Raw genomic sequence first — 9,660 nt, 5'->3', positions numbered from 1 at the left:
TCAGTAACATCCAGTTACAAAATACACCAGGGATTGCATCACGTAATTGTGGGTGCAGTGGTGGTAATACCTATTTCTATAAATGCTCAACTATGCTGGCATTGTTTTTGAGGATGCACCATTTCTAATAATTTTGTTGTATTGTTTTTTAATTGAAGCAACACATATAACATGTATAAACACATATAACACGTATAAACACATATGACACACATCTTCCTTGTGAATAAATTAAAAACAGGGCACACAACGTCCTGGTAGTGGAAAAGAGTGGGCAATGTGCAAAGGCAGAATGAGCAGGGCAGGTCACTCTCCCTGCGCTGTGCTGCTGGGGTTTTGCTGTGGCTTAAACAAAGCCATGTGCTGCTTGCAGTGTGGTTTGAGTTTGTGCTCACGGAGTTTGCAGTGGAACAATGGGCTGGGCAAACGGGGAGCAGCCCCTGAAAAATGAGCAAGCAGCAAGAGGGAGCTGGGTTGTTTTAATTCCCATCCAAAATCCCAAAAGCCAGCCGGCTTCTTGATGGAAAACAAAAATAAAAAAGCTTGTGAAGCTGCTGGTACATTGTCGCCATCCAGCATCCTGGAAATTGGATTCAGATTTTTGGGAAGGTTCAGTGGATGGAGCAGCCCTGGGTGGTGCCAACCTTCCCCCACGCTGTGGCCTCGGCTGTTTCCTTTAAAGGATTTTGTCACAAATGGAGGTTTCTAAGAAGGCTGCAGACAGAGACGTTCAGAAATCTGCCCCACGTGTACAGCACTGAGCAAGGAGTCTGGGGAAAACAGAAACAAAGAGCACAGGATCGTTTTCCTGTGCTGTTGTGGTAGTGTGTTGTTAAGTTTCTTGTGTTATTCCCCCAATTTATGTATTGTTCTCCCCTATTATGTGTAAAATGGTTTCGTTCCCCCAGTTTTTCCCGCCACTGCTAGCCTGTCAGCTAAGTTGCTATAGCAACTGCTATTCATAGTTGCCGATATGTAATTGCTCCTCCCCTGGTTTCCCTTATAAGTGAAAGTTGTTTCCTCCCTGTCCAGTCAATCACTCCCTTCCTCCTCCCAGGTTTCGAGAACCTTCTCCTCTCTAGAGATAGTAGTTGGCTGGGGTCCCAGGACACCTCCTTTACCTTTTGATTATTGGTCTCCATGGAGTGTCAGTTCTGTGAAGTTCATCCCCTCACCTTTCCTGATTGGCTCTGTCTGTACCCACCTCCCTCCTTTATAATCCTGTTTTCACCCCCTATGAAAAAAAACTTTTCCCCAGACGAGTTGCCGGTGTTTTTGGATCTGGCATCACCTGCAATAAACCGATGTTTAACCCCCGAGAAATAGTCAGCTCCGTTCCTCTCATATACCAGCGAGGTACGCCAGTCCGCAGCCAGCACAGCCCGAGGCCATCAGACGCCGAAGAGTGCTAGCCAAGAATTGCAGAGGAGCGTCGGCCTTTCGCCCTCAGCTAGTCAGATTCTAAACTTCGGGCCACATACGTTCCCCTCCGCATGCTGTGAACAGTCCTCCTTGCATTTCACATCCTCTAAATTAGGATTAAACCAGACCATTTCAGCATCCCATGTTCCCCCAGGGTGAATAGCAGTGCTCCTGCAGCCTGAGGGCAAGGTTTTTTCATCAATACAGACATGAGGAACCCTGGCTTGCACAGGAAAGGCAATGAAATTCTTCTTCAGGCAGTGAAAGTGGTGACCATGACCCTTTGTTGTGATAGATTTATCCCACTCCCAGGGATGTGAGGCAGTTTCCTCTTTGCCTTTCCTCCTCCTGCATTTCAGAGAGCAGAGAAAGAGGAGGATTGCTACAATACTGAACCCAGTACAAAAATATACAAGTTTTAGCATATTTTTTTTAAAGATGCTTGCATTTCCTCTGATTCTAAATCCCCCAGAAACTGATAGTTTAACTACAAGGGCGATGCTCAGCGAGGAAAAGCAAATGAAGACAAAACCACACATGCCAGTGAAATAAATGGTGCCTGAAATGCGAACTGAATGTGTCCACAGTTCAAAGGAGCTTGAGAGGCACCAGCCCTGCCCTTACATTTCCTGTCCCAGGATCTCATTTGTCACCAGCTCCATTTCCAGCCAGGCTGGGGGCTGCTTTCTCAGGAGCTGAGGGCAGCAGGGGCTGGGGGCTGTGGCAGCCTCAGCTGTCCTGGAGCGCTCCTGATGCTTGGCTTCTCCCATTTTTCCTCCTGCATAGCACAGAACCCAGCCCCAGCATCATCCTGGGGCTGCCAGGGGTGGGACACTGAGGCCTTGGAGGGGTTGCTTGGAATAGAGGGTGGAGAGAGTTTCAAAAGAATAAAGTTGGTGTTTATAAAAGGCCTCCAAAAGGTGCAGCTTGGGCAGTCAGCGGCCTCCCAGAGGCTACACCAAAAATGGACAATGGACATGAGGTTTTCACACAATTATAAGTTTGGTCCATTTGCATTTTGAGGTTAATCTCAGGTTTTAGCTTTGATATTTTTCATATTAAGTGCTGCTTTAGTGTGTGGGTCTGGCTTGACATTATAGGATGGTGAGCTCTGTGTCCAGAGCAGGGAGACAAAACAATTCCCGCTCTAGCTGGGGAACAAATGACCCAAATCTCAGCCCAGGAGCACAAACACCGTGGGCTGGAGAGAGAAAAACAAGCAGGGTGGGACTGCCTGGGCTAAAGCTGGAATGGGACAATGAACTGCAAGGTGCAAATGGAGCAGAGCTGATCCCAGTGACAGACCCCATGCCCGGCCGTGCATTTTGGGGCCATTTTGAGTTCATTTTGTGACCATTTGGGTTCATTTTGTGGCCATTTTGGTTCATCTTGGGTGCAGCCCTGGCTGGGCTCTCGTGCTGCCCAAGGTGCATCCATGGAGGAGATCCTTTGAATAAATCCCTGATTTATTCTGTAATTCTGTCTGGCCTCTGTTCTAGGCCTGCCTTCACAAGGCATCACATCCTCCAATTCCAGCTTCGGGTAATGAAGTAATCTACCCCCAGTTTGCTCCCCCCACAATTCCCTTTTATTTGTACCTTTTGGGACCTGAGGCTGTGATGATGGCCTTGGTTCTGAGGCCTGGAAGGATTGTGTTGTGTGACCAAAACGTGAAGACAATAACTACCACTCTATATGGAGCTTGGAGTCATGCACTGATGCAGCACAGCACTTGAAAAATATAAAAGCTAAAACCTTTAGGCATCAGGATCACACCAAACAAGGCCTCAAGTCCAGGCTCTTCCCCAAAAGACGCCGAATGCTGCTGACTTTGGTGGTCTCACCAAGATTCTTTTTTTCCCCAGCCTTCCCCTGACTTTTCAGCATCATCTCTGCCTGCAGGGTGACCAGGTGGCAAGGATGGCAAGGTGAGGTGAGTCCCTCACACCTTTTGGGCTGCCAGGACCTGCTCCTGCCCCGTGGGTTCTTGGTGAGCCCCAGCTGACACACCTGAGAGGAGGTGCTCGGTAAAACCCAAACTTGTGATGATTTCAGGATTTCTGATGATTTCTGGGGTGTTTCATCAGGCCTGACAGGGTTTTGCTCCTAAATTCCAGTAGAACTCCCTTGGACACAAATTGGTTTTTACATCACCAGGGCATGTGAGCGCTTGGTTACTCTCCAGACACAAAGAAACCTTCAGGGGTTTTTTTTTTAACACATGGGAAAGATTATGTCAGGGTGAAAATGTGGGAAGGGAAGGAAGTGGAGCCCAGCATATTTTTCAGAGGTGTGGATAAGCATGGAGATTTCATGCCATTCAGTCAATCATTATCTTTTATCTCCTCTGGAAAGCAAAACACCACTAAAATGGAAGTGTTAAGTTTAAACCCTTTTCCAGAAAGCTGGATTTATCCAGAGGGGACTTTTTTCCCCCTGGAAGCAAGGATCAGTAACAACTTTTGTGGGAATTATCCAGCTCCTACTGTTGAGCTGAGTCTTCTTTCTTCCTTTCACGATTACCTTCTCCCAAACACTTTTTTTTTTTTTTTTCTGGAAAAGTTTTCCCAAATGGAACTCTTTAAAAGAGAATAATTCTTCTTTGCTCATGGGCCCAATTCCACAGTGTGTTGGTTAGTTGGATTTGCTCCTTTTGTGTAAGGTACCAAGTAGAAAAAGACATATTTTCATGATGCCCTTTCATGTTTTAATGTAACTAGCAAATCATAACATAATGGATACCTCCTAAAATTTGGGGAAAATAAACCTATCCCCCAGATTTGGACTCCAATAACTGGGAGGTGATAAGAGTCTGGAACAGAGAAAAAAAGGCAATGCTTACATCCTTGGCTCTGATGTGGTTGTTCTCCTCTCAGAGGATGGGCAGTGCTTTTTAGGAATGATGGATATTATCTTTGTTTATTTTGACTGAATTGGTCTCATTTCTCAATTATCAAGACAGAGGCAGGCCTGGAATACTTTGAACAAGAGAAAAAAAATGAAAGAAAAAAGGAAAAAGACGACAAAAAAACATAAGTCCAAGTAGCCTTTGCATTATTCTGGTCTACCCTTTTTTTTTTTTTTGTCTAGAAGCATCATTGTGGATACAAATGGATTAGCTCATAATGTTGAAATATTGTGAATATGCTGACATCTCATTGTTTTGCTCAGGAAGTAGTTTGTCATTGTTACAAAAAAAAAAAAAAAAGAAGACACGACTTTTTCAAAGCTAATTGAGTGTGTTGCAAGAATTTTTACAATCTTGAGTAAACCCACTGCATCCCTGAGAGCAAAGCCTGAAGGCAGGCAAAGATCTCTCTTGAGAACCCCTTCCAGGCTTACCAAAGCCAGGTCTAAAAATCTGGAGCAGAGCTGAAGCTCCTCGTCTGCCAAGGAGAGGAAAGGAGGGCAGGGTTTGGGGTTAAATTATGGAACTTTGGGAATCCTGGAGACTCCTGGCAAAGTCGCCTGAAAAAAAACCTGGAGGTATTTGTATCTCTGCTGGGAATCCCACCATGGGATTGTGAATCACTGAAAAAAAGGACAACAGCATTAAATTGGTTGAGAGATTCATCTTTTGTAACCAAAAGGATACCTCTTTACCCCTGGCTTTATTTGCTCCTCCAGAGCTCTGCTGGTCTGTGCAGAGGGCAGGAGACTTCCAGGTGGAGCAGAGCTCCCTTCCCTTCCCTTCCCTTCCCTTCCCTTCCCTTCCCTTCCCTTCCCTTCCCTTCCCTTCCCTTCCCTTCCCTTCCCTTCCCTTCCCTTCCCTTCCCTTCCCTTCCCTTCCCTTCCCTTCCCTTCCCTTCCCTTCCCTTCCCTTCCCTTCCCTTCCCTTCCCTTCCCTTCCCTTCCCTTCCCTTCCCTTCCCTTCCCTTCCCTTCCCTTCCCTTCCCTTCCCTTCCCTTCCCTTCCCTTCCCTTCCCTTCCCTTCCCTTCCCTTCCCTTCCCTTCCCATTTCAGGCGGAATGGGCAATGGCATTTGAAGGCCAAACCAAAAGAAGAATGAGGCAGCCCAATACCCTGTGCAGATGCAGGCCTTCAGCTGTGATTGGAGAGCATTGGGGCTCCTGCCACTTGGATTTGTATCCCGAAAAGCAATAATCTCTTTGGCTGGAGGAGAGCCTTGCTCAAGTGAGAAAGCAGAAAGATCAGAGAGGGTGCTCAGGAAGGTCTCCTGTGGTGCAGAGCTGTCAGCGCCTGGGAGGTGAGAGCAGGCCCGGCCTTGGCCGGGGTGGAGCCCCAGCAGAGCCCCGGCAGAGGCCGGAGCAGGCTGAGCCCCGGCAGAGGCAGGCTGGAAGGAGGCCCTTGGAGCTGCAAGAGGCAGCAGCCGGGCCCTGGGTGCCTGTTCCTGGCAGCGGGTGATTCCTCCGCTCTCAGAGCCCAGGTGGCAGCTGGCTGCTGCCGAGGGGAAGCACAGCCGTGCTGGGCACAGCCCAGCCTGGAGGCATTGGCCGTCTGGAGTGCGCCCAGGAGCAGAGAAAGGCCCAGGGCAGCCGAGGGCCGCTGGGCTGCCTGAGGATTCCTCCTCTTCTGCCGGCTGCCCTGCAACTCCTGGCAAAGGTCAGCAGTGTGTGCAGCACTCTGGGCACCGGGGCAGGGAGCCGGGCTGCTCGGCAGGCTGGAGCACAGGGCAGCCTCCTTCAGGCCCGGCTCTTGTGCCAGGGGAAGCGAGGCCAGCGTGAGGCAGGGACAGCTTGGCAGGGCACACCTGCAGGAGCCAGCGCCTCACGCAGCTCTGGGAGGAAGCGCCCGCAATCCTGCAGTTCTGCACTGAGCCAGAGCAAAGGTGTGAGATGCAGAGTGTTTGGCAGAAATATTCAGGCCCACCAGGCCAGCCTGCTTTGTGCTCTCTGGCCCACAGCAAGTGCTGTGCAATGCAGCTCACACCTCTATTGCAGGGCTGTTCTTTTTCTCTGTAATCATCGCTCAGCTGTCTCTCACTGACATACTGCTGGCTGAAGACCTGTCTCTTCCATATCCCCTATAAAAAGACCTTACCTTAGATTCTCAAACTTAGCATGCATGCATGTGTGAAAAAAAACCCCACAAACCTTTAGGAAAATCAAGACAATAAAGCAGATTTCATTTATCAAACCCACAGCAACTGCATTAAAATGTGGGTGTATGACCCTTTCTTCAAAATTTTCTTAAGAATATCTCTAGAGTAATTTTCGAGAGATAAGTATGCTGCTCCTAACAAGTGCAGATTACTTGCCAAAGGGTAATCAATCATCCATTAAGCATTCCAGCAGTTGCGTAGCATTTTTTTCTGATAACTGATCCCTGGATATTGCAACCAGCTTCTGACTTGTGTCTGCCCACTTCTTTTCCATGTTCTGAGCCAAGAGCAATAGTATCCTTGTGAGTGCATCTGAACACATTGGACACTGACACCCCATCCTATTGCCTATGTTCTCCCACAGAAGATTCCTTGCTCTTTGTTCTCTGCCTCCAAAGGGGATCTGCGGTCCCTGCCGGGCAATGCTCGTTGTGGGTTGTCAAGGCAGAGGCGATGCTCTGGTGCACCTGGCGCAGGTGAGCCTCGGGCCCGGGCAGGGAGCGATGCTCCGAGCTGCCGCGGATCCGGCGGCGAAGCCGAGCGGTGCCGTGGCCGGGCTGGGAAGCCGAGCGGCGCCCGTGGCGCTGCCTCCCCGGCCAGGGCTGTGCTCTCAGCGCCGCCGGGGCTGCCGAGCAGCGCTTTCCACGCGCCTCCGCCTCCGGAGCCAGCCCCGCAGCCGCGCTCTCCCGAACCGCACTGACCCGCGCCCGCTCTCGGCCCGGCTGCAGGACTCCGTGATTCCGGGCTCTCCGGGTTCCCAGTCCGCCTGCAGGAGCCTCCGCTCCTGGACGCCCGCCCTGGGCTTTCTTCTTCTACGTCTTTCTCCCCTTTCCCAGGCCCTCTCCACTCTACTCCGGATCTGCCCCCTGTTCTCAGGTTCTCCCCCGTCTCCTGGGTTCTCCCTCCTCTCTCGGGTTTTCCCCAGTCCTAAGCTACCCGTTGTCCCAAGCTCCCTCCTTTCCCGGGCTGTAGCCAGTGCTTTTATTCGTCTCCCTGGATCTCCCCTTCTCCCGATTACTCCTCCCTCTTCCAGGATCTCTCCCCTCTCCCAGGGCTCTTTCCTGTTTCCCCGGCTCTACCCTCTTGGAAGGCTACCCACCCTTTGCCACGGATCTCACTCCTCCTGTCCCGTGATCTCCCCTACTCCCGGGCTCATCCCCCTCTCTTGGGATTTTCCCCCTCCTCGCAGCATCTCTCCCCTCTCCCGCTCACTCCTCCCTCTGCCAGGTCTCTCTCCCCTCTGCCGGGATGTCCGCCCGCTCCCGGAGCGCCCCATGGCCCCGGCCCCTCGCCGCCCGTCCCTCGCCGCCTCGGCCGGGCCGCTCCGGGGCCGCGCTCGGAGCGCAGCGGGGCCGGGCCGGGGCCGCCGGGGCCGCGTCAGCTCCGCCCCGCGGGAGGAGCCGCGACAGCGCCCCGGCAGCGGCCCCGCGCAGGCGGAGCGGCCCCGGCTGCGCCCGGAGCTGGGCCTGGCAGGGGCTGCGGCCTGGGAGAGCTGCTCCGGCCTCGCTCCGGACACGAGGAGCTCCGACCTGTGCTTGCTTTGTACCCTCAAGGCTGCCGGATGCCTTGCAGTGAAGCTGCAGTGCCCGGGCTATTCCGGTCTCTTCTGGTCCTCAGCTGAATATTGCTGGCCGCGGGTCTCTGTACAAATCACGAAACGGACGGGACTGCTGCGGAACGCGCCTCGAGCTGTTTGTTTTCCAGCGTCAGTCTCATTACATGGTTGTTACAGTGGGAAGATGCCAGCAGCTCACATCCCTGGCAGGAGGCAATGAACTTTATGGTACAACTTACTTGAAAAGTTTTTTGACCACTCACACAAAGCAAAAGCACATTGACAGTAGCTCTGTGCAACCACTATAAGCACACGTATCTTTTGTTAAAACACTGCTTGCTTCTTTCAAACACTATACCTGCTTGTAAGCCTTAAAACACAATGCACAGAGCTCCATTATTGTGATAAATAGGTATCATTCGGCTGATAAAACTTGAAACAGTAATTGATACAGTAATTAATATTTGAGAATAATAAATAGTTAAAAATTTGTAATGCCAAAGAAGAGAGGGAGAGGAGGGGCTCCACCCCCCTTCCCAGCAGCTGTTCTCAAGGACCACAGGAAAGAAGCTGAAGATACAGTTGCTAAAAATGAACAAGAACCTGGTTTGGTCCCAACAAATGCTAATTATAAGGGATTTATTGCCTTGATATGTAGATGGAGTGATACGTTAGTCTTGGCTTACATTGGCTGTACTGGCTACGTACTGGCTTGATGCGCATGTGTAACCCAGCAGTGAATTAAAGGACAACGAAGAAGACTATAGGGCCTTCATCAGTGACGACCCCCAAAGACTTGTGCGACCACCAAACCGAGTGGTGGCGCATGCGTGGTAAAGGTGGTGAGGAAGGCGGAGACAAAAAAGAGACGAACCGAAAATAGCAGGAGATGGTATTGACATACGGCATATAAGGGGTGATTTTCACTTGGCAAGCTTGTATGTAAAGTGGGAAGGGTCAAGAACTCTGCCCTCCGTACCCCGCAGTATCTTTTGCTTATGTGCTATTATTTGAACCAAATTATCGCTTATTTATATATTTTCTAAACTATTCAATTAAAATTACTGCTTCCTTAAATATTGTTTGGGTTTTTTTTTTTTTTAAGGGATAATTGTGCAAATATAACAATTATTAAGCTTAGAAGTTCCTAATATCTTGCTAGAGATACTTTTCTGTAGCTTAGGGAGTCATTCCAGCCAAGCGTTAATACACTGGTGCGCCAGTATCAATCAAGTTAGAATGAGCAGCCCAGCTCAGCTCCACGGAGCAGCCTCTGGACTGACTGACAGAAGTTCCCAGGCAATGGGAGCTCTCCTAAGATGCAGACATTGCATTGGTTCAGAGTCTGGGGCACAGAGATAGACCAATGAGATGTCTCGGCCTGGGAGTTTTGAATGGGCTAAATGGGCTGTGGGTGCTGAAGGCAATAAACGAAGCTGTTTGCTGATGACCAAAGGGAGTTCTGTTGTGTGTTACATCTCAGAGATATGAATGTCCTGGATTCTACAGTAATAGACACAAACCATTGTTCTATTTGTCCTTACTTTTCCACTTCTTATATAACTTTTCTGCTGACAAATCTACTGCTTAGCTCTAACCAAAGTTCTGCTTTCTCTGAGTT

At 50.1% G+C, this 9,660-nt stretch overlaps 1 long non-coding RNA gene across 1 annotated transcript; it reads right to left on the bottom strand.

Moving 5' to 3' along the window:
* Positions 1–251: 251 nt before the first annotated feature.
* LOC141727239 (uncharacterized) lies at positions 252–5,061 on the bottom strand. Its single transcript, XR_012578297.1, has 3 exons — positions 4,765–5,061; positions 4,265–4,400; positions 252–770 (listed from the first exon to the last, which is right to left on the bottom strand). It is a non-coding gene; the product is annotated as an uncharacterized LOC141727239 (long non-coding RNA).
* Between the last annotated feature and the right edge of the window lie 4,599 nt (positions 5,062–9,660).

The sequence above is a fragment of the Zonotrichia albicollis genome, chromosome Z, assembly GCF_047830755.1.
Source record: "Zonotrichia albicollis isolate bZonAlb1 chromosome Z, bZonAlb1.hap1, whole genome shotgun sequence".
Classification (NCBI taxonomy): Eukaryota; Metazoa; Chordata; class Aves; order Passeriformes; family Passerellidae; genus Zonotrichia; species Zonotrichia albicollis.
This window is presented reverse-complemented; position numbering and strand designations above follow the sequence as displayed.